Here is a 21539-nt window from a genome sequence, read left to right as displayed (position 1 = left end):
TTTGATGGAATGGTCTGCGGACGTCATGTTACATTTGCAAAGCCCCTGATGTACCTAAACTGTGTAAACCCCCCACAAGTGACCCCATTTTGGAAACTAGACCCCCCAAGAAACTTATCTAGATGGTGGTGAGCACCTTGAACCCCCAAGTGCTTCACAGAAGTCTATAGCACAGAGTGTCATGTCGGACGCTGTTCACACCACTGCGTCCGGCAGGCAGAGGTAGTTCCACCTCCAGCCACAATAGCCTCAGTGGCGCCGGCTTGATCTTCAGGCTCTCGGGGGTTAATCCTGCTGGAGACCAGGTTGGATGGTTAGTCACGCCCACGGTCTTTAAATAGTCATGCTGGCCTATGGGCGTCGCCGATTATAGCTTGTGTTTCATACCAAGTGGTTCTGGTCTGGAGTGGAGGTGTTGCAGAGAGAGAGATTCGTATCTGGTGTCGTATGATCCGTTGTTATCCTTTCTCCTTCCCATATTTGTGTTTAGTTGTGCCCTGTTCACATTACTGTTTATTCCTGTGTGTGTGCGGCGCAGTGCAGTTTAAGTTCCCCCTGTCTGTCATATTTGTGTGGGGGCTTTGGTGTTGTGACTCCTCACTGGGTGGAGGGTGGAGGGTTAAGTGCAGGGCTGAGCAGGAGATAAGAAAAGGGTGGAGGCTCAGGCATTTGCACCTTCAGCAAAAACCCTGGGTTGAGGGTCAGACAGGGTTTCCCCTAGTTAGAGGGACATCACAGGGGCCCCGGGAGTTACAGCCTTAGTTGAACTAAGCCCCCCGTGACACAGAGCCGTGAAAATAAAAAATATTTTTTTCCTCCAAAAATTATTTTTTAGTGCGCAATTCTTTATTTTCACAAGGGTAACAGGAGAAATTGGACCCCAAAAGTTGTTGTCCAGTTTGTCCTGAGTTCACTGGTACCCCATATGTGGGGGGGACCACTGTTTGGGCACATGTCGGGGCTCAGAAGGGAAGTAGTGACGTTTTGAAATGCAGACTTTGATGGAATGCTCTGCGGTCGTCGTTCGGTTGCAGAGCCTCTGATGTGCCTAAACAGTAGAAACTCCCCACAAGTGACCCCATTTTGGAAACTAGACCTTCCAAGGAACTTATCTAGATGTGTGGTGAGCACTTTGAACCCCCAAGTGATTCACAGAAGTTTATAACGCAGAGATGTGAAAATAAAAAAATCATTTTTTCGACAAAAATAATTTTTTAGCCCCCAATTTTTTATAATCCCAAGTGTAACAGGTGAAAATAGACACCCAAAGTTGTTGTGCAATTTTTCCTGAGTACGCTGATACCTCGTATGTTGGGGTAAACCACTGTTTGGGCACACGACGGGGCTTGGAAGGGAGGGAGCACCATTTGACTTTTTGAACGCAAAATTGGCTGGAATCAATGGTGCCACCATGTCACGTTTGGAGACCCCCTGATGTGCCTAAACAGTGGAAACCCCTCAATTCTAACTCCAACCCTAACCCCAACACACCCCTAACCACAACCCTAACCCCAACACATACCTAACCCTAATCCCACCCCTAACCATAACCCTAACCCCAACACATACCTAACCCTAACCCCAACACATCCCTAACCCTAGTCTTAACCCTAATTCCAACCCTAGCCCTAATATCAACCCTAACCCTAATTCCTCTCTAACCCTAACCCTAATTCCAACTCTAACCCTGATTCCACCCTAACCCTAATGGAAAAATTAAAAAAAAATATTTTGTTTATTTTATTAGTTGTGCCTACCTATGAGGGTGATAAACGGGAGGTTTATTTACTTTTTATTTTATTTTGATCACTGTGAGAGTGATCAAAATAAATCAATGAATCTGCAGCCGGCGGGCGCACTACTCACGCGCCCACCATTTTCCAAGATGGCGGCGCCCATGAAGTAGGACGGCGGGACACCGGGAGCCGGAGCGGAACATCGGAGATACCGGGGGGGTCGGAAGGTGGGGGGAGCGGAAAGAAGGGGGAGGGGAGCAGATAATGACGGCAGCGGCACATTGCCGCCGTCAGTCGTAACGGGGGCCAATCGGCCCCGTGAGTCATGGGGAGGGTTGGATCTGGGTCTCCAGCCATGTCCGATGCTACTGCAGCATCGGCCATGGCTGGTTTGTAATATTTCATCAATTTTCATTGATGAAATATTACTATCGCTCTGATTGGCTGTTTCACTTTTAACAGCCAATCAGAGCGATCATGGCCACGTGGGGAAGTACAAAGCCCCCTGTATCTGCGGGTCGGGTGAACTTTCATTGACCCCGGTCACCCGACCTGCAGGGTCATGACACAGGGTATGCGTCATTGGTCAGAATGGCACCGACTTTCATGACGCATACGCTGTGTCACTGGTCAAGAAGGGGTTAATACAGATATTAACTTAATTTAAAAAATTATGGCTGGCTGGCTTCAATCCTCCCTAATATTATATCCTACTCACAGGTGGGCAAAAGCATACTGCGCACGCGCGATTGGAGATTGCAATGCGCACACGTGAAATATGGACAAGCACTACGGAAATTACCTGAAATATTGTGTACAGCGGCTAAGGAGGGGTGGAGGGAAGGAGCAAAAACACCGCCCATCGGACCGGACACAACTAATTTACATACAGCGCGAAACTGAGGTGACAGATTCCCTTTAAAGGCAGATCGGCAACCTTAAATATGAGAAAGATCCTTTTGGCCCTTGATAAAGTCTACTCAGGGTTGCTCGGCCTGGGAATGATGATGTTTGGGCGCTAGTTACTAGCGACACAGAGAAGGCGTTCAATAATGTGAAATGGGAGTGACTTTTCAAAGTCCTGGCAGGAATATCCCTGTCGGGCCCCTTTCTTGATTATTTACACGCTTTATATCGCTCTCCTAGCGCTCAGATCTATATTCCGGGATTCCTTTATGGTCCCTTCTTGTTACGGAAGGGCATGAGGCAAGGCTCTCTGCTTTCCCCGCTCCTCTTCAACTTGCCATTGAACCGTTGGTGCGCACCCTGTCAAAACCGTCAACCTTTGAGGTATTCAGATCAACAAAAGGGTACTACAGGCAGCTTTTTTTCGCAGATGATATCATTTTATTTATGGCTAACCCTAAAGTTCACTTACCAAGTATCTTAACTCTTCTTAAAGATTATGGGAAATATTCAGGGTTCAAAATCAATACAGATAAATGCGAACTCTTACCATTAACGACGAGGGGGAGTCCATTTTGCGACCGTCTCTTTTGGGGGCCATAATAATTAGTTCATCCTATATTACTTATTTAGGAATCAAAGTTGGTCAGGTGCCATTGTCTATTTATACTTTAAATTACCCCCCTTTGCTAAACAAAATATCAAACCAACTGAAGGCGTGGCAGGACCTCCCTCTTATACGCATGGGGAGAGCTCATCTTATTAAAATGATCAATATGGCCAAGTTGCTATACCCACTCCAAACAATACCTCTCCTGCTCAAATATTCTGAAATCAACTTTCTTAATAAACAATTTAGCCAATTTATCTGGAGGAAGAAACGCCCCAGAATCGGCTTATCAAAACTAATGGCTTCCAAAGATGAAGGAGGCTTAAATTTCCCTAGCGTAAGGAACTGCATCTTGGCCTGCCTCATGCGATACGTCATTGACTGGATACATAATAGACACTCTTATGCTGACTCTACATTAGAAGCAGACTTCACGTATGCTTTAGACCTGACAGAAATATTACATTCCTGTCTCTCATCCTTGCCTTTGGCTTTAAAACATTCGGTTATATTCAAAGATACGATTTCGGCATGGAAGGCAGTGAGAGAAAAAATATAGCCTCTCGTTTAGCATTTCTAAATATCTAACATTATGGGCCAATTTCCCCAGGGTATAGAAAACAAATTAGTTATGGCTTGGAAACAGAGGGGTGTATCTACTGTCTCACACCTCCTACACCCGACGGAATCTAGATGGTTGACATGCACAGAAATACTTGAAAAATTTCAACTCCACCATCACACTCCTTCCAATACGGACCAGACTAAATGCTCGATCATGGCAAACTTACAAGATATCACATTTGAATCCAAACACAATGAGTTAGATGACTTAATCCAATATCTAATGGAAACTAGTTAGATATCTATTATCTACTCCACAATGAAATTAAATTTGATTGACCCCCACCCAGACACCTTCTATAAGTACCGAAGACTACAACTAGGTGACGTTGAGATTCCCTCCAGAATTAGAAGGGGGTGGTCCTTTTTCAGAGAGCATATAATAAATGAATCTTGGAGGGAGACTCAATTTAAAATTATACTTGGAGCTATACACGCGTTTAATATTCATAAACCAGAACCCAAATCTGACAGGCTTACTGCGTGCCCCAGATGTCAACTTCCCAAATTAGATCTATCACATGGATTATGGTCATGCCCATTTATCAGTCCTTTTTGGGATTCAGTAACAGGGTTCACATGCAAGTTATGGAACTCTATAAGGCCGTTAACTCTGACAGCGATTCTGCACTCTTAGAATGAGTTGGGGACGGAGGATAGTAGAGAGAAGTGCCCCCCCGAAACTCCTACATTCTATCCTGTTTTTAGCTAAGAAGTTGATCCTCAAAGAGTGGCTTGGCGCCTCCATCCAACCACTTTCAGATTTGATAGCCCAATTACATCATTTATTGACAGAACAGGGAGATGTATTAACAAATAAAGAAACACATGCCGGGAAATTCTTAACAAAGTGGAAAAATTTATTGGTAAATTTTGCAACATTGATGACAAACAGAAAATAATTAGACCGTTCACCTCAACAAAATGGTATTTAATGGAAAGTCTCAAAAACAATTTTAGGTTGTCTCTGGATAGAATATTAAAACTCCCTGTTGATGGGTGTGAAACTTTCAGTGGATGGGAGGATGGAGGCTACGCGGAAGGGTTGAGTAATTGAGGAATGGTGGAAAGATTCCCCCCCCCCCTAAACCATATCCCCTCTTTTTTCTGTTCTTCCTCTATTTAAGTTTTTGTTGTACAATTTTAAAAAAGTAACATCACAGGAATAAATTCTCACTTCCATAAGATGGGCGATCTAGAGCTCTTAATCTATTTATATATGTCTGGGATCTAATAGTCATAATGTTTGTAATTCTTTAATTGTGGAAGTGAAATACTGTACCAATGTCAGGTCATGATTGACAATATCTCTTTGTTACCACTGTTAACATGAAAATCTTCAATAAAAATTTACATAAAAAAAGTAGAAAGAAATGCAGCACTCACCCAATTCTGTGTAGACTTGTGGTTTATTCCATTACATAGAAAACATGGTTACATGCGGTGATGCAGGTGTCAGGGGAGTGATTCTTAAGAATAGGAGCTCTGACAGACTACGGCTGTTTCATGCCTTTCTGTTGCTTCTATGGACCCATAGATGCAACAGAAAGGCATGAAACATCCGTAGCCGTAGAACCATCAACTGTTTGGGTGCATGGTAGGGTTTGGAAGGAAAGGAGCGCCATTTGACCTTTTTAGTGTAAAATATGCTGAAATATTTAGCGGTTGCCATGTCGCGTTTGGAGAGCCCCTGATGTGCCTAAACAGTGGAAATCCCCCACAAGTGACACCATTTTGGAAACTAGACCCCTGATGGAACTTATCTAGATGTGTATTGAGCACCTTGAACCTACAGGTGCTTCACCGAAGTTTAGAACATAGAGCTGTGGAAATAAAAAAAATCACATTTTTCACAAATCTTTTTTAGTTCCATATTTTGCATTTTCATGAGGCTAACAGGAGAAATTGCTCCATACAATTTGTTATGCAATTTCTAATGATTACACTGATACCCCAAATTTGGGGGAATACTACTGTTTGGGCGCACAACAGGGCTTGGAAGGGAATGAGCACCATTTGCAAAATTTGATGAAGAGCTCCTGATGTGCCTAAACAGTGGAACCCTCCCACAAATGACACCATTTTGGAAACTAAACCCCTTTGGGACCTTACCTAGATGTGTACTGAGCACCTTGAACCCCCAGATGCTTCACAGAAATTTATAACGCTGTGGAAATAAAAATATCACATTTTTCCCACAAAAATCTTTTTCAGCTACAAATTTTGTATTTTCACAAGGGCAAAAGGAGAAAATGGTCCCAAAGTTTGTTGTGCAACTATTCCTAAGTTCACTATACCCCATATGTGGCCGAAAACTACTTTTGAGGCACAGTGCAAAACTCAGAAAGGAAGTAGCGCCATATTACAGTGCAGATTTTGCTGCACTTGTTTGAGGGTGCCACGTTACATTGGCAGAGCCCTTGAGGTGCTAGAACAGCAGAATCCCCCATAAGTGACCACATTTTACCAATTAAACCTCTCAATGAATTCATAGAGGGGTGCAGTGATTACATTGACACCACAGGTGTGTCAGAAACTTTTATACCATTAGGCAGTGAAGAAAAAATAATTTACAATTTTAGCACCAAGATTGTGTGTTAGCCCCAAATTTTACATTTTCACACTGGGAAATGGGTGAAAATGGCACTATAATTTGTCCCACAATTTCTGCTGAATGTAGAAATACGCCATATGTGGCTGTACAGTACTACTTAGCCATAGGGAGTGACTCGGGAGGGACGAAGCGGTATTTGCGTCCTGGATCGCGGAATCCATATAAAGAGCCCCTAAGTGCTAGAAAAGCAGAATCCCCCCTCAAGTGAACCCATTTTGGAAATTATAACCCTTTGGGAATTTATCTACAGATGTAGTGACGATTTTGACTCCATGGGTGTTTTCCAGAAACAGACAGCAGTGGATTTTGCTGAGTGAAAATTGTGAACTGCCATTGTAGTGACCAGTACACTGTAGTGACCAGTACGTTATAGTGACCAGTACATTATGCCCAGCTCATGCTTCTGGAGACATGCACCCGTAAGTAAGGCCAGGAATAAAATTGCGTTAGGGCAGTCCATTCAACGTATGCGTTAAACAGACTGCGCTGCGCAACTGCCTTTTTTGGATTGAATTATGCGATCGCGCAGATGAAGCATCTGCGCTAGCAGTGACGGACCCTCGGACACTGTAGACCACGTCCGAGGGTCCGTCACAGAATGACGGCACATCGCTAACGCATGCCGATTATGACATGCGTTAGCAATGCGCTCGTCTATAGCAGTCTATGGGTGCGCTAACACATCCGTTACATGGCGTTAATGCCGCCATGTAACGGATGTGTTAAACGCAGCACCCGAACACAATATGAACCTAGCCTTAGGTGGGCTCTCATCACTGCAGAAATGCCAAACATATGGGCTCTAAATGTTATTTAGTCACACCGGGGCTCAGAAGGGAGGGGGGCATCTGGATTTGGGAGCGTGGAATTTGCTAAATTTCTTTTGGCAAGCGAGGAGCCATTTCGTTTTTTCAGAGCCTTTATGCTACCAGTAACGTGAAGCCCCTATATGTCTGTTAACAGTTTATAGACCTGAGTGGGGACTTGCTTTTTTTGTGAATTAAGTTGAAGCTTTTATTGGGAACATTTTACATAACATTTGGGATCACATTTATCTGGCGCTCTACGCTGACTACTTACTTTGGGGTTTACATCTAAATCTCCGAGTGACGGACGTGACAGATTAAACCCCAGAAGGATCCATTCACTATAATGAGGCAGCAGATTTACTTTGGACTCTGTCTAGTCTCTGTTCAGAGGTGTCCTTTTCAGAAGTGCACAAAACTGTGTAATCCTAAAAAAAAAAAAGGACACCGCCAGATCACAGGTCCTATGGCGTCCACAATGACTCCATCTGCCTCATAGGGAATTTGTAGGGGGTTCTGTCTGAATCATGTATTTCAGAGGTACATAGAAACCCCGGTGTAAGCGCTCAGCGCAGGATAAATGTGCACTGAGCCTTACTGCGATCTTTGGGAGGCAGAATGAAAAAAAAAAACAGTAGGTGAAGAATTGGTTTTATTTTTTTTGTACACCGTTTCTTGTGCGGTATAAGCGATTAGGTGGCTTTATTCTTCGGGTCGGTGCGATTACGATACCAGATTTATATTGGGTTTTTATGTTTGGCTGCTGTCACACACTGAAAGACACTTTTCATTGCGAAATCTAGTTTTTGCATCACCATATTTTGAGAGCTATAATATTTTTATGTTTCAGCCAACAAATTCATGTGAAGGCTTATTTTTTGCGGAACGAGCTGACGTTTATATTAGTATCATTTTCGGGCATATAACATTTTTTTGATCGCATTCTAGTCTGATTTTTGGGAGACAGAATGAACAAACACCAGCAATTCACGAATTGCTTTTTTTTAATACCGTTCCGCTTGTAGTAAAATTGGTAAGACAGCTTTATTCTTCAGGTCAGTATGATTACAGCGATACCTCATTTATATTTTTTTTATGCTTTGGCGCTTTCACACAATAAAAACTATATTATAGAAAAAATAATAATTTTTGCATAGCTTTATTCTGAGAGCTATAACTTTTTTATTTTTCTGCTGATGGCGCTGTATCGCAGCTTGTTTTTTGCAGGACAAGATGTTTTCAGCAGTACCATTTTTATTTACATCTGTCTTTTTGATCGTGTTTTATAGCATTTTTTGTTCGGCGGTATGATGATAAAGCATTGTTTTTTGCCTTGTTTTTTATTTTCATACGGTGTGAACTTAAGGGTTTTAACTAGTTGGACAGTTTTATAGAGCGGGTCGTTACAGAAGCGGTGATACCAAATATGTGTACTTTTATTGTTTTTTTTATTTATATAAATATATTTATTGGAAAAACATTTTTTTTTTTCTTTAGGGATTTAAAAAAAATATTTTTACACTTTGTATTTTTTTTTTTTAAACTTTTTTTTTTTACATTTTCCCAGTGTGGGACATAACTATATAATGTCAGATCGTTGATCTGACAATCTGCACTGCAGAGTATCAGATCAGGATCTGACAGGCAGTGAAGTAGGCATGCCGCTCACAAACCACCTTCCCTCCAGGACTCGCAAGGATCCCACGGCCATCTTGGTGCCCCCTCCCTGCGCGATGCTTCTCTATGCCGCTGTCACTACTGACAGCGCCATCAGAGGGGATAAATGCCTGAAATCGGTGCTAGCAACGATCATATGCATTGCTGCGGGGTGTTAGCTGTCACATACAGCTGACACCAGCATGCGGTCGCTGAGGTGCTCAGCGTGAGGTTGCGCGATTGTGCCGCCGTAGATATACTGCTCTTTGCAGGAACGCTCCTCCTGTGGACCAATATATGTATGACGCATGTCGGGAAGGGGTTAATGGTCCCGTTGTGCAGCCCATATATTGTAGGTTGGACATAGCGTAAGTAGTTAAATAGAAACCGAACACGAATCCGAATGTGCTACGTTTGTGCCAAATTTGAGATTGGTGAACATTTTCCAAACAAATTCCCTCATCTCTAATCACCTCCATGTTGTTTTGAAAAGTGTTTGGATACCACAGAACGTTTTATTAAAATTAACTTTTGCTGCATCTGAAGTGTTGCCAAAATCGTACTTTTAATGGTCATGTTGTGCAGCCTATATATTGTAGATTGCACATAGTGCAAGTAATTAGACTACGAAGGTTGTTTTGTAATTAATATACGAGTATAAGAATTGATATTAAAAGTTTAGTGTGAGACAAAAGATGTAAAGGTTTTGGTTTGATTTACATGATTGGAACAGGAATCCCTTAGTATTCAACCAGGTCAATTATTATTGTGGTTGTTGCTGAGATATAAGCTCGTAGAAAGTAAATTACCCAAAGTAACAATGCTATACTACACCTAAAATAATTATCCATGGAGTCTAGGGTGTAATACCAACATCCCTGCGTGCCTCCTCCTCTCCATTTAAATCCCCTTAGGGGATGTCCGATAGTTGCTGACATTGACTCTCTTTCACAGAATGCTGATATCTACAGTATATGACCTTGTCTATTGAGAAGGATGGGTGTAACTATTCGTCTGTCTGCATGTACCTCTTTTTTAATACTTTTAAAAATGTTTGAGAAACAATAAAATTTTCTAAATTACTGGAAATATATACACTCCATTTTCTACTTTTCTTCATGTTCTTTTGGAGTGGTTTCAATCTTTTGAACAGTTACATCTAAGTGATGCTGTCACGAAGTGACTGTCCTAGTGTGTCACAAAACAGTAAAACACACCAGGAAACACCAGGGACACAATAACAGAGGTAGGTCTTGTCGATAGGGAATGGACACCTCCTGCACTCACCTAAGGATGTGCCCTGATCTCCCTATATCGGTTCTTTCACCCCGTCGCCGAGCAGGATACCTAAACCCTCACTTGCCCTGCTCCTATCCCTAAGTAGGGAATTGACTAGTGAGAACACTGGTCCCACCGCTGCACTAAGACAACACAAGGTAAGGTAAGACAGAAACCAAAAGGGAATGGGGAGCAAAAATACAACACATAGCTTTCTCTGCTGCAATGCACTGCACAGCAGAGTAAGGCACCAGATAACAGCATTCAGCTGAAGCACCACTGCATCAGAAAGATCCTGTCTCCAGCTTGGTTGGTCTTCAGAAGGACCTGTATATCTCTTCTATATAACCTGGGAATATTGAATTTTGAGAAGATTACTAATGACGACAAACAGACTGATTGCTATTTCCCTGGTTATTTTCAGAGTGGATACCTCACCCATTCTTGGGGAGTATACAATTCACTGTACAGACATTCACCAAAGCAGTATATAATAAAAACGTTATGCTACTGGCAGCTGTTATGAGTTCCAGCGAGGAGCGCTTTCGCCATTTCCAGTTATGTAATCGCGCATGCACGCCTTGAACACTGGTTTGCGCTCCAGTTTGGAATGCAGGTATCACCTCCGATAGCGTAATTGTGCGTGCGCCAGGCGTACTGACATCACTGCACATGCGCATTGCTATATGGGGGCAACGCAACCTCTATGCTTCTAGGCTGTTAAGCATTCTGAAACTGGATAATGTGCATTAGACTTATAGAGACAGGGGAGTCCAGTTGACATGAACAGGCTGTCTATTAAATAGGCATATGGAATTGACAAATAAGTCAATTGGGGCATATTTAAAGCCCATATTCTGAATTGCCAGACACTTCCTTAGCCTGTGACTGCCCATCATGAGCCTGCAGTTATACATCTACACATCAAGCCTCCTGAAAAACTGAATGGACGGGGAAACACATTGGGGCAGTTTTTACAACTAAAGTTCTTTGTTTATCACTTTATGCCCTAACAATGTTAGTACTTACATCTACTCTCGGTTACCTATTCTCATATCTAGTGCATTATATCACGGCATAACACGGAGAGTTAGGGACAGCCAACGACGAATGGGGGCGCCATTTCGCCCGCATTAGGTTGCCAAGTTCCACGGTCAGGCAGTATCAGCTCAGACAAAGGCTAAGGAATCACAGAATATTGCTTTTTTTATATGTAAATCATTGGTAAAGGGGAAGGACTTCTTGTACATCCTCAGGCTTACTATGAAATGGATGCCTGTTAAATATTAATAATTTGGATATGTTTCTTATTACAATTCTGTACTGAACAGTGCCTTCCGCTGACACTGCATGTGTTATTTTTGAAAGTTTAACTCATGATAAAGGTCAACTCCATATATATATAGACCACGTGCTTTTTGAAACATATATAATTAAATAACGTAAAGAATTCAGCAGTGATCCTGTATTTGTGAAAGCAGCACAATACATACATACACCCCCCAACATTTCACACTGTTACAGCTGCTGATTGGACAGGCTGCTTGCTCCCATCAGTATTTGTGTCGAGACACAGTGCTCACACATACACTGCACCAAATCTGCTGTGTGAAGACATCAGTGACACAGAGCTGTCTCATTCACACAGCAGAGGCTTTGTCACACAACAGATTACATCAGTGACTCCCATCCCCTGTGCAGATTAGAAGCTGCAGACCCCCATCTCTGGCCATCACACAGTCTGTTCTCACTGCTGCCAGCAGCCTGGGACAGTGAGGGAAGGAATTACTGATAATGAGTTATGTATTGTAATCATGTAGTGTCTCAGAATACAGGACGATTTTCCCTCCTCACTAGTTTCACTTTCCATAGATCACTGTTCAGCATGTGTCTGGGGGAGGAGCAGCTGCTCTCTGCAGTGAGGCTGCTAGAGGGGGAGGATTTGTTACTGTGTGATGAGGGCTGCTTCAGGTGGATGGGGAGGGCCTGTAGCTATGGAGGGTGGGGTTGTTGCTATAGAGGGCATGTTTGGAGTAGAGTAGGAGGTTACGACTAGTTCTCATTTCAATGCCATAACACCCCCCCTTGGATGTTCTGTTCAGAATATCTAGAAAACCGTGCAAACTAGTGACAGAAAGTAAATTACTTATTGTCATAATTCACAATAGCCCAGATAATTCATACAGCCCAGATATGTACTAAGATTATGTGAAAAGCCCGGACAACCCTTTAATACTAGAATGAGATTTTTTATTAATTCATATAACTACTCACCTGTGAGCACTGCCTTGTATGATGCTTATAGGTTCATTATAGTCATGTAACTGTTGGAAACAGGATAAAGCTGATCCATTCATTTGTGTTAGGGACGGCGGAACGCACTAAATATAAATAATAGGAGGTGAGTTCGCCGCCCGGGGTCCACCGTGCGGTAGGTGACTAGACCGCTGCTGGACAATGGCAGATACACCAGAAGGTGCCGTAGTGCGCACGGGTTAACGTCACCCGAACGCTAGGAGCGGCTCTGTTCAGACACAGAGTCGCTTGGCAAAATACATTCAAAGGCGCTGGCCCTGTTAACGTCACAGGAGCCGGCGTGTGGCGTCGCAGCCGCGAACACCAATAGCTGCTGGTATTGCAGCGCAGCGGCAGCTAAGGCCGCAAGCGTCGGCGCCGAGAACCGGGCGCCGACGGACGCTTGTGTAGGCGTGGAGCAAGTGGCGTGTAGCTTGTCACAACCCTGGAGCTGACTATACACACTCAGTCACCACTCGTAATATCAGAGGGTAGGGGTTTCATAATGAGTCAGACACCAGTCCATGCATCCATCACCATACAAACACAGAATAATATGCTACACTAGCGCATGGCCAAGCCGCCATGCAGGCTTTTTATAGCCATGCGCTTCCGGGACCTTCCAGTACTTTGGGAAGGACCAATCAGATCCGACATAGGACCTGCACATGTGACCCCTGCTCTCCACTGAGAGGACAAGTTGCGGGTATGCCCAGTAGCACGGAGCAGTTCCCTGCAAAGCAGGTTGCGCTACCATTGCTGCACCAGAGGTGGCATCAACATCCAGGCTCACAGAACGAGTCTGAGGGGAATGCCTGGCTCGCCGTGATTGCTGAGCAGGAGTCTGAGCGGTCGGAGGAGAATGAGAGACCGCAGGATGTCTGGCTCTGGATTCCTGCTGTGCAGTGCCAAGAATCTGACGCCTAACATTACCCCCCCCTCCTAGGGCCCCCCCCTCTGAGACTCACTGCGATCAGGAGCGGTGCATGAATGTTTTCCACCGGCTCCCCACGATGGCGTTAACCTCAAACTCCTCAGACGATAAGTCTGATGACCCGGCAGATGACTCAGAAAACCGGACCATGTGAACTGGTTTGAGGAGGGACACATGGAACACGTCCGAAATGGTCAAATATGGAGGAAGAGCCAGGCGGTAGACCACCGAGCTAAGTCGCTTGAGGACCTTGAATGGTCCAATGTATCGTGGTGCGAACTTGGGAGACTCGACCCGCAGTTTAATGTTTCGGGTGGAGAGCCATACCATGTCGCCAGGGGAGAAGCTTGGCGCGGGCCGCCGATGCGTGTCGGTGGACGCCCTCATCCTTTCTTTAGATGCTCGGATAGCATCCTGAGTGCGATCCCAAATGTCCCGGGCCTCCACTGCCCAGTCTGCCACCCTGGAGTCGGTGGAGGACACTGGCATCGGGACAGGGACGCGTGGATGTTGACCATAGTTTAGGAGAAAGGGCGTCTGACCAGTGGAATCAGCCACCGCATTGTTTAGGGCAAATTCAGCCCAAGGCAGCAAGGATGCCCAGTCATCCTGCCTGGCAGAGACAAAATGCCGTAAATAGGTGACCAAGGTCTGATTGGCTCTCTCGACCAAGCCATTCATCTCGGGGTGGTAAGCGGAGGATAGATTTAGCTCGATGCTGAGTAAACTGCAGAGCTCCCTCCAAAACCGAGACGCAAACTGGGGACCGTGGTCACTCACGATTTTGTCCGGCATGCCATGTAGACGGAATACGTGCTTAATGAACAAGGTGGCCAGACCTCGAGCGGAAGGCAGGCGTGCAAGTGGCACCAGATGCACCATTTTGGAAAAATGGTCGGTGACCACCCAGATGACCGTACTGCCACCAGACTTGGGCAGGCCAACTATGAAATCCATGCCAACCATCTCCCAAGGTCTATCCACCACTGGCAGGGGAAACAACAGCCCCGCCGACCTCTGTCTAGCGGGTCTGTTCCGAGCACACGAAACACATGCTTGCACGTATTCCTTGACATCTCGAGCCATATGTGGCCACCAATATGACCTTGCCAGGAGTTCGGTGGTCCATTTAATACCAAAATGGCCACCCACCCTGGAGGCATGTGCCCAGGCGAGGACCTCCTGCCGTAGCTGAGGAGGCACCAAGGTCTTGCCCGGTGGTACCGACTCGAGAGCAACTGGAGCCACGGTCGTAAAACTCTCCGGCGGGAGAATTAACCGAGGCTCAGCTTCTCCTTCCTCCGCTGAGACCACTGAACGTGAGAGAGCATCCGCACGGACGTTCTCTCCAGAGAGGAAGTGGAGGGTGAAGCGGAATCGGGAAAAGAAGAGCGACCACCTGGCCTGACGGAAATTCAGGCGTTGGGCTGTCTGTAGATAGAGCAGGTTTTTATGGTCCGTATATACCTGAAAGGGAAACCGGGCTCCCTCCAGGAGATGTCTCCACTCAGAAAAAGCCAACTACATGGCTAGCAGCTCCCTGTCGCCGATGGAGTAATTTTTCTCCGCCGGTGAGAAGGTCTTGGAATAGAAGAAGCAGGGATGCTTCCGACCTTGAGCATCCTTTTGATAAAGGACTGCTCCTGCACCAACGGAAGAAGCATCTACCTCAAGGATAAACGGCTTATCCACATCGGGACGATGTAATATGGGAGCGCCAGCAAAATGTGATTTTATAGCCGAGAAGGCCTTGGAGACCTGTTCTGACCAAGCATTGGGGTTAGCTCCTTTCTTGGTGAGAGCAACCAAAGGAGTCACAAGTGTGGAAAGTCTTAGTTACTCACCGGTTAACGGTGTTTTTCGGAGTCCATGACAGCACCACCTGAGAGAGGGGATCCGCCCTTCAGGAACAGGAAACCTACAGATACAAAAGGGCGGCACCTCTCCCACGCATCAGTTGGATTACAGAGCACAAGAGGACCACAATGGTTAATGGCAAAATTTATATACAGTACTTTTACACAACTATTCCTTACCAGTGTACATACAAGAGGAAGAAGTGCACACCCAAATTTAAACTAAAGGGAGGGAATATACGGGTGCTGTCATGGACTCCGAAAAACACCGTTAACCGGTGAGTAACTAAGACTTTATCGGTCGTCCATGACAGCACCACCTGAGAGAATTACAGAGAGTAAAACTATTTAGGGAGGGACTACAGCCTGCAGTACCCTTATACCAAAAGAGAAGTCTGTGGAAGCACCCAAGTCTAGCCTATAATGATTATAAAAGGTGCTCGGAGAGGACCAAGTAGCCGCCTTACATATCTGGTCAATGGAGACTTCTGATCTCTCGGCCCACGAGGACGCCATGGCTCTGGTGGAATGCGCCCTCACTTTTGCAGGTGCCGGTCTGCCCTTTGAGGTGTATGCAATTGAAATAGCCTCTCTAATCCACCTAGCTAGTGTATTTTTTGACACTCTACAGCCTTTCCTGGGACCTTGATGGGAGATAAATAGGGCATTCTCTTTTTTCCAGGGGTCAGTAACCGCTAGATATTCTTTAAGGCATTCTCTAACATCTAAGGTGTGTAATTTCTCTTCCTTCTCATTAGCTGGATTAGGGAGGAAGGATGGAAGGACTATTTCCTGTGTTCTATGAAAGCTAGAAACTACCTTCGGTAAGTACGCCGGGTCAGGTCTGAGTATTACCCTATCGTCCTTAAACTGTAAATAAGGAGGACGCCTAGATAATGCCTGGATGTCGCTTACTCTACGAGCTGAGGTTAGAGCTACCAGGAAGGCTACCTTGAGGGACAGGTTTTTTATAGAGGCTGATGAGATGGGTTCGAATGGAGCTTCTGTCATGGCTGTAAGGACTAGGTTCAGGTCCCATGGCATGAATCTATCCTTCACCACTGGCCTGGATCTACCTGCTGCCTTGATGAATCTACTGATCCAGTAATTACCCGCGATGTTGCAGCTAAAGAGGGCCCCCAAGGCTGAAACTTGTACTTTGAGGGTACTAGTGGAGAGCCCCATTTCTAGACCTTTCTGAAGAAATTCTAAGATTTGATTTATAGGAGCCGAACCCCCAGCGACTACTCTAGAGTTCTTTAGGAATCTCTTCCAAATTCTGACATAGATCTTGGTAGTAGTGATCTTTCTACTTTTAAGTAGAGTGTCAACCAGGTCTGGGGAGAAGCCTTTATCTTTCAGCAGTGCCCGTTCAAACTCCACGCCGTCAGATGTAGGCCAGCCACCTGAGGATGAAAGACTGGGCCCTGGGATAGGAGATCCGGGATCTCCGGCAGGACCCAAGGATCGGACACTGACATGGTCCTGAGGCATGAGAACCAAGCCCTCCTGGGCCAAAACGGAGCGATCACTATAACTTTCGCTCTGTCTCTCCTGATTTTCCTCACCACTAGAGGTAATAGCGATAGGGGAGGGAAGGCATAGGATAGCCCGAAATCCCACTTTATCAGCAAGGAGTCTACCGCCAGGGGGTCTTCTCTGGGATTTAGTGAGCAAAACTGTCTTACTTTCCTGTTTTCTTTGGTGGCGAAGAGATCTATCTCTGGCAGTCCCCACTTCTGTACAATCAGGTCGAAGATAGTTTTTTAAGGGACCATTCTCCTTGCCTTAAGAGATTGCGGCTCAGGAAATCTGCCGTGGTGTTTTCTTTCCCCTTTATATGTAGAGCTGTTAATGATAGGAAATGCTGCTCTGCTAGCTGGAACAGCCGTTCTGCTACATTCATCAGGGATTTGGAACGGGTCCCGCCTTGGTGGTTGATATACGCTACGGTGACCAGATTGTCGGAGAACACTCGCACATGATGGCCCTGTAGATACACAAGCAGTTCTTTAGACGCCAGCTCTACTGCATGCAAATTCTTTCAAGTTGGATGACATCTCTATCTGATGATGCTCCCATAGGCCCTGGACCAGAATTTCCCCCATATGAGCCCCCCAACCGGAAGGGCTAGCATCCGTGGTGATTATGCGGGATATGTCATATTCCCAGGGAACCCCTCTGGATAAATTATTCTCATCTAACCACCATTCTAGGGACTCCCTTGTGTTTCGGGACAAGGTTAGCTGGCCCTCTAAGTAACCCCCAAGCATTTTTTGATGCCTTAAGACCTCGCCCTGTAGAGTTCTTGAATGAAACTGGGCCCACTGGACCGCCGGGATACAGGAGGAAAGTGAACCTAGAAGGGACATGGCTTTCCTGAGGGACATGGTCGGGTTATTGGAAGCGTTCAGGACCTGATAGTGTAGGCGAACCAGCTTCTCTGGGGGCAGACGGCATTCCTGTTTTACGGAATCTAGGATGAGGCCCAAGAATTGTTGGATTCTCATCGGCTGTAACCGAGATTTTTTAATGTTAAGCAGCCATCCTAACCGTTCTAGGGCAGACCTTGCCCCCCTTAGAGGAGTCTTTTTTAGATAGGGCCTTCATTTATGTCCTGATTATCTCCCTCAGGCTTGTGGTGAAGTCTGGTGTTTCTTCCGCCACCTGTATGGACGGGGAAGAGTGTAAGGGCCTGTCAATCTACCCCTAGGGTACCGTCCCCATCCAACCCCTACCGTTTGTCGCACGCAAGGCTGACACAACTTTTTAGGGTGGCCGTCTGGCAAAGGACAATTACAGAGGGCACATTCCCTGTGCTTCTGCTTCCCCGTAGCTTTCCTTGCCTGCGAAAGAACGAAATAAAACACTGCATCAGGGTACATTCACGGAGATCTCTTACCCATGCAGACGAGGCAGGTACCGGGTCACGGAGGGAGGCAGGAGGGTCCTTTAGCCTGGAGGAACTTCTGTGGCTTTGTTCGCCCGTCCGTTTCTTCTTCTGCTGGCCACTCGCATGTAAATTCGCTGTGGCCTGTTTCTCTGGGCGCTCCTGCGCCTCGTCCTGCTGCTCTGTGGGGGCTTCTGTCGAATCCATTGCTGGGCCTTCAGAAGCACCCCAGCAGCGTCACCTCCTGCTTTTAAAGCCTCCCACAGTGTCCGGGTTAGCAGGGCTCTGGCGCGGCACCTCCCCCCCGGGTCCTCCCCCCCCCCCCGCGACTCCCTCCCCCCACATGCTCTGTCTCCCCCCCGCGGCCGCGGGCCGCCCCAGACCGCCGAGCACCGGCGGCGCATCCCGGAAAGCCGGCCGGCACCCGACTTCCGGTTTCGGCGTTCCCGGCCCCGCCCCTTCCGCTGCGTCACTTCCGCCGCGCGATCAAGGCCGCGGGAGCGCGCGGAAAGGAGCCGGCACGGCGCCCCCGGCTCCGGAATGCCCGCCGCCCCCACATGCGCCGACCTGCGCCCGCCGAACAGGCGCGACCACCAGCCCCCGGCAAGAGAGGGAGAGAGAGAGAGAGAGAGAGGAGCAAGCGGAGACCGGGTGAATGCAACAGGAGGGGTTCCAGGGGTCATACTTACCTTGTGCCGGCCCTATGGAGACGGCTGTCCACCGGACCCTCTGCTCCACCTGCTCCAACCACTGTCGTGGTGACCTACCCGGCCCCACCGTGGCGCATCCAGGGACCCGAGCTTGACCGAGGTAGGAGACCCCCCCGCTACCTGGGTCGGTCAGCCGGCCTGGGAATCCCTCGACGACTCCATGATGGACCATCTGTAGGAAGTCCCGTCCTATAGGAACAGGAAACCAACTGATGCGTGGGAGAGGTGCCGCCCTTTTGTATCTGTAGGTTTCCTGTTCCTGAAGGGCGGATCCCCTCTCTCAGGTGGTGCTGTCATGGACGACCGATAAAAGTGTGGTATGAACTTGCGGTAGTAATTCACGAACCCCAAAAAGCGCTGCACCGCTTTGAGGGAATGGGGTTCCTGCCAGTCCATTGCCGCTTGTAGTTTGGCAGGATCCATGGCCAGTCCCTGGGCCGAGATGATATAGCCCAGGAACGGCAAGGACTCCTGCTCAAACTGGCACTTCTCCAGCTTGGCAAATAGTGAGTTCGCCCGCAGACGGTCGAAGACCCTGCAGACGTCTCTCCGGTGGGTGGTCAAATCTGGCGAAAAGATGAGTATGTCATCCAGATAGACCACCACCGAGGTAGAGAGCATGTCGCGGAAGACATCGGTGACAAAATCTTGGAAGAAAGCTGGCGCATTACAAAGGCCAAAGGGCATAACCAGGTATTTATAATGGCCATCCCTGATATTAAAAGCTGTCTTCCATTCGTCTCCTTCGCGAATGCGGATCAGGTTGTATGCACCCCGCAGATCTAATTTAGTAAAGATCCGGGCCCCCCGCAACCTGTCAAATAACTCCGAGATCAACGGTAGGGGGTATTTGTTTTTAACCGTGATAGCATTGAGACCTCGGTAGTCAATGCAGGGGCGTAACTCTCCGTTCTTCTTCTGTACGAAGAAGAACCCTGCACCAGCCGGTGACACAGATGAAACCCCTAGCCAGGTTCTCCCGGATATATTGGGACATAGCCTCCGTCTCAGGGAGTAATAATGGGTAAACACAGCCTCGGGGAGGCTCTGTGCCTGGCAGGAGATCAATCGGGCAATCAGGAACGGTGCGGCGGGAGCGTCTCCGCAGACTTCTTAGAGAAGACGTCCGCGTACTGGTGGTAGGGTTTGGGGAGCGCGGAGAGATCTGCAGGCACTTCAGTGGAAGCAACCTGAACGCTGCCCCTCAGACACCTTCCCTCACAGTCCTTGCCCCAGCCCAGTATCCTCCCCGAAGCCCAGTCAATATGAAGTGAGTGGCAACGAAGCCAGGGAACTCCGAGGAGCACCTGATCGATGCCATTGGGCATAATAAGCAGGGACAGTCTCCTGATGTGAGGGTGAAATAGAGAGTCCGAGTGGGGCTGTCTGATGGGTGACCTGAGACGGTAACGGTGCCCCATTTACCACCCTAATGGTCAGAGGTTGGGAGAGTAACACCAGAGGGATAGCGTGTCTCTGGGCAAAAGTCGAGGACATAAAGTTCCCCTCGGCCTCAGAATCCAGGGTGACCTCTGCCTCCCAGGTGGAGGACCCACTATCTAAAGTACCCCGGAACACCGGTTTGGGTGAAAAGGGTCCCACCTTGGATTGACCACCACCTACGGCCACTGAACGTGGTCGTCTTTTCGGCCGCTGAGGGCATGTGCCAGCCGAGTGGCCAAACTGTTGGCACTGATAACAGCGCACAGAGCTTCGCATCGGACGCGACTTAGTGCCGGTGCGAGACACCTCCATAGGCTCAGAGGAAGGGAGCTCCTGTGCGGGATATATCATCGGCTCGGTAAAGGTGGGAGCCAAATTAACCCTACGTCTGGATTGCGCTCGTTCCAACCCACGCTCCGTGAAGCGGAGATCAATGCGGGTGGAAACGGCGATCAACTCCTCCAGACTTGTGGGAATTTCCCTAGTAGCTAGAGAATCTTTTACGTGCTCAGCCAGGCCTCTCCAAAACACCAGGACCAACACTTTGTCCGGCCACTCTAACTCGGAATCCAGTGTCCGAAACCGGACAGCATGATGGCTAACCGAAAGTGACCCTTGTGTTAAGGATAACAGTTGGAGGGCCGTATCGTGTGTGACCCGTGGTCCCAAGACTTGCTTCAGAGCCGCGAGGAACTGAGCAGCTCCCTGTACCACGGGATCATCACGTTCCCACAATGGCGTGGCTCACTGTATTGCCCGGCCAGACAACAGGGAGACAATAAATCCCACCTTAGCCCGCTCTGTAGGAAACCATGCAGCCAGCAACTCCGGCTGAATGGAGCACTGACTAACGAATCCTCTACAGGAGGCACTATCACCCGAAAACTTATCGGAGAGCGGGAGGCGAGACATTGTCGGCAAGGGCAAAAGTGTGGGCACACGTGAGACAGCCTCAGCGACTGTCTGAGCAGCAGCTAGCGCAGCATTCGCAGCTGAGTTGGTGCTCTCAATAGCCGCCAACCTGCTCTCCAGATGCCGAATGTAGCGCTGCAGCTGCTGCACGTCTGCCATTGCCAGCCAGACCCTGGCGCTAGTGTAATGTTAGGGACGGCGGAACGCACCAAATATAAATAATAGGAGGTGCGTTCGCCGCCCGGGGTCCACCGTGCGGTAGGTGACTA

Source organism: Dendrobates tinctorius, unplaced genomic scaffold, assembly GCF_039654945.1.
Source record: "Dendrobates tinctorius isolate UK_male_01 unplaced genomic scaffold, ASM3965494v1 ptg000062l, whole genome shotgun sequence".
Taxonomy (NCBI): domain Eukaryota; kingdom Metazoa; phylum Chordata; class Amphibia; order Anura; family Dendrobatidae; genus Dendrobates; species Dendrobates tinctorius.
This window is presented reverse-complemented; position numbering follows the sequence as displayed.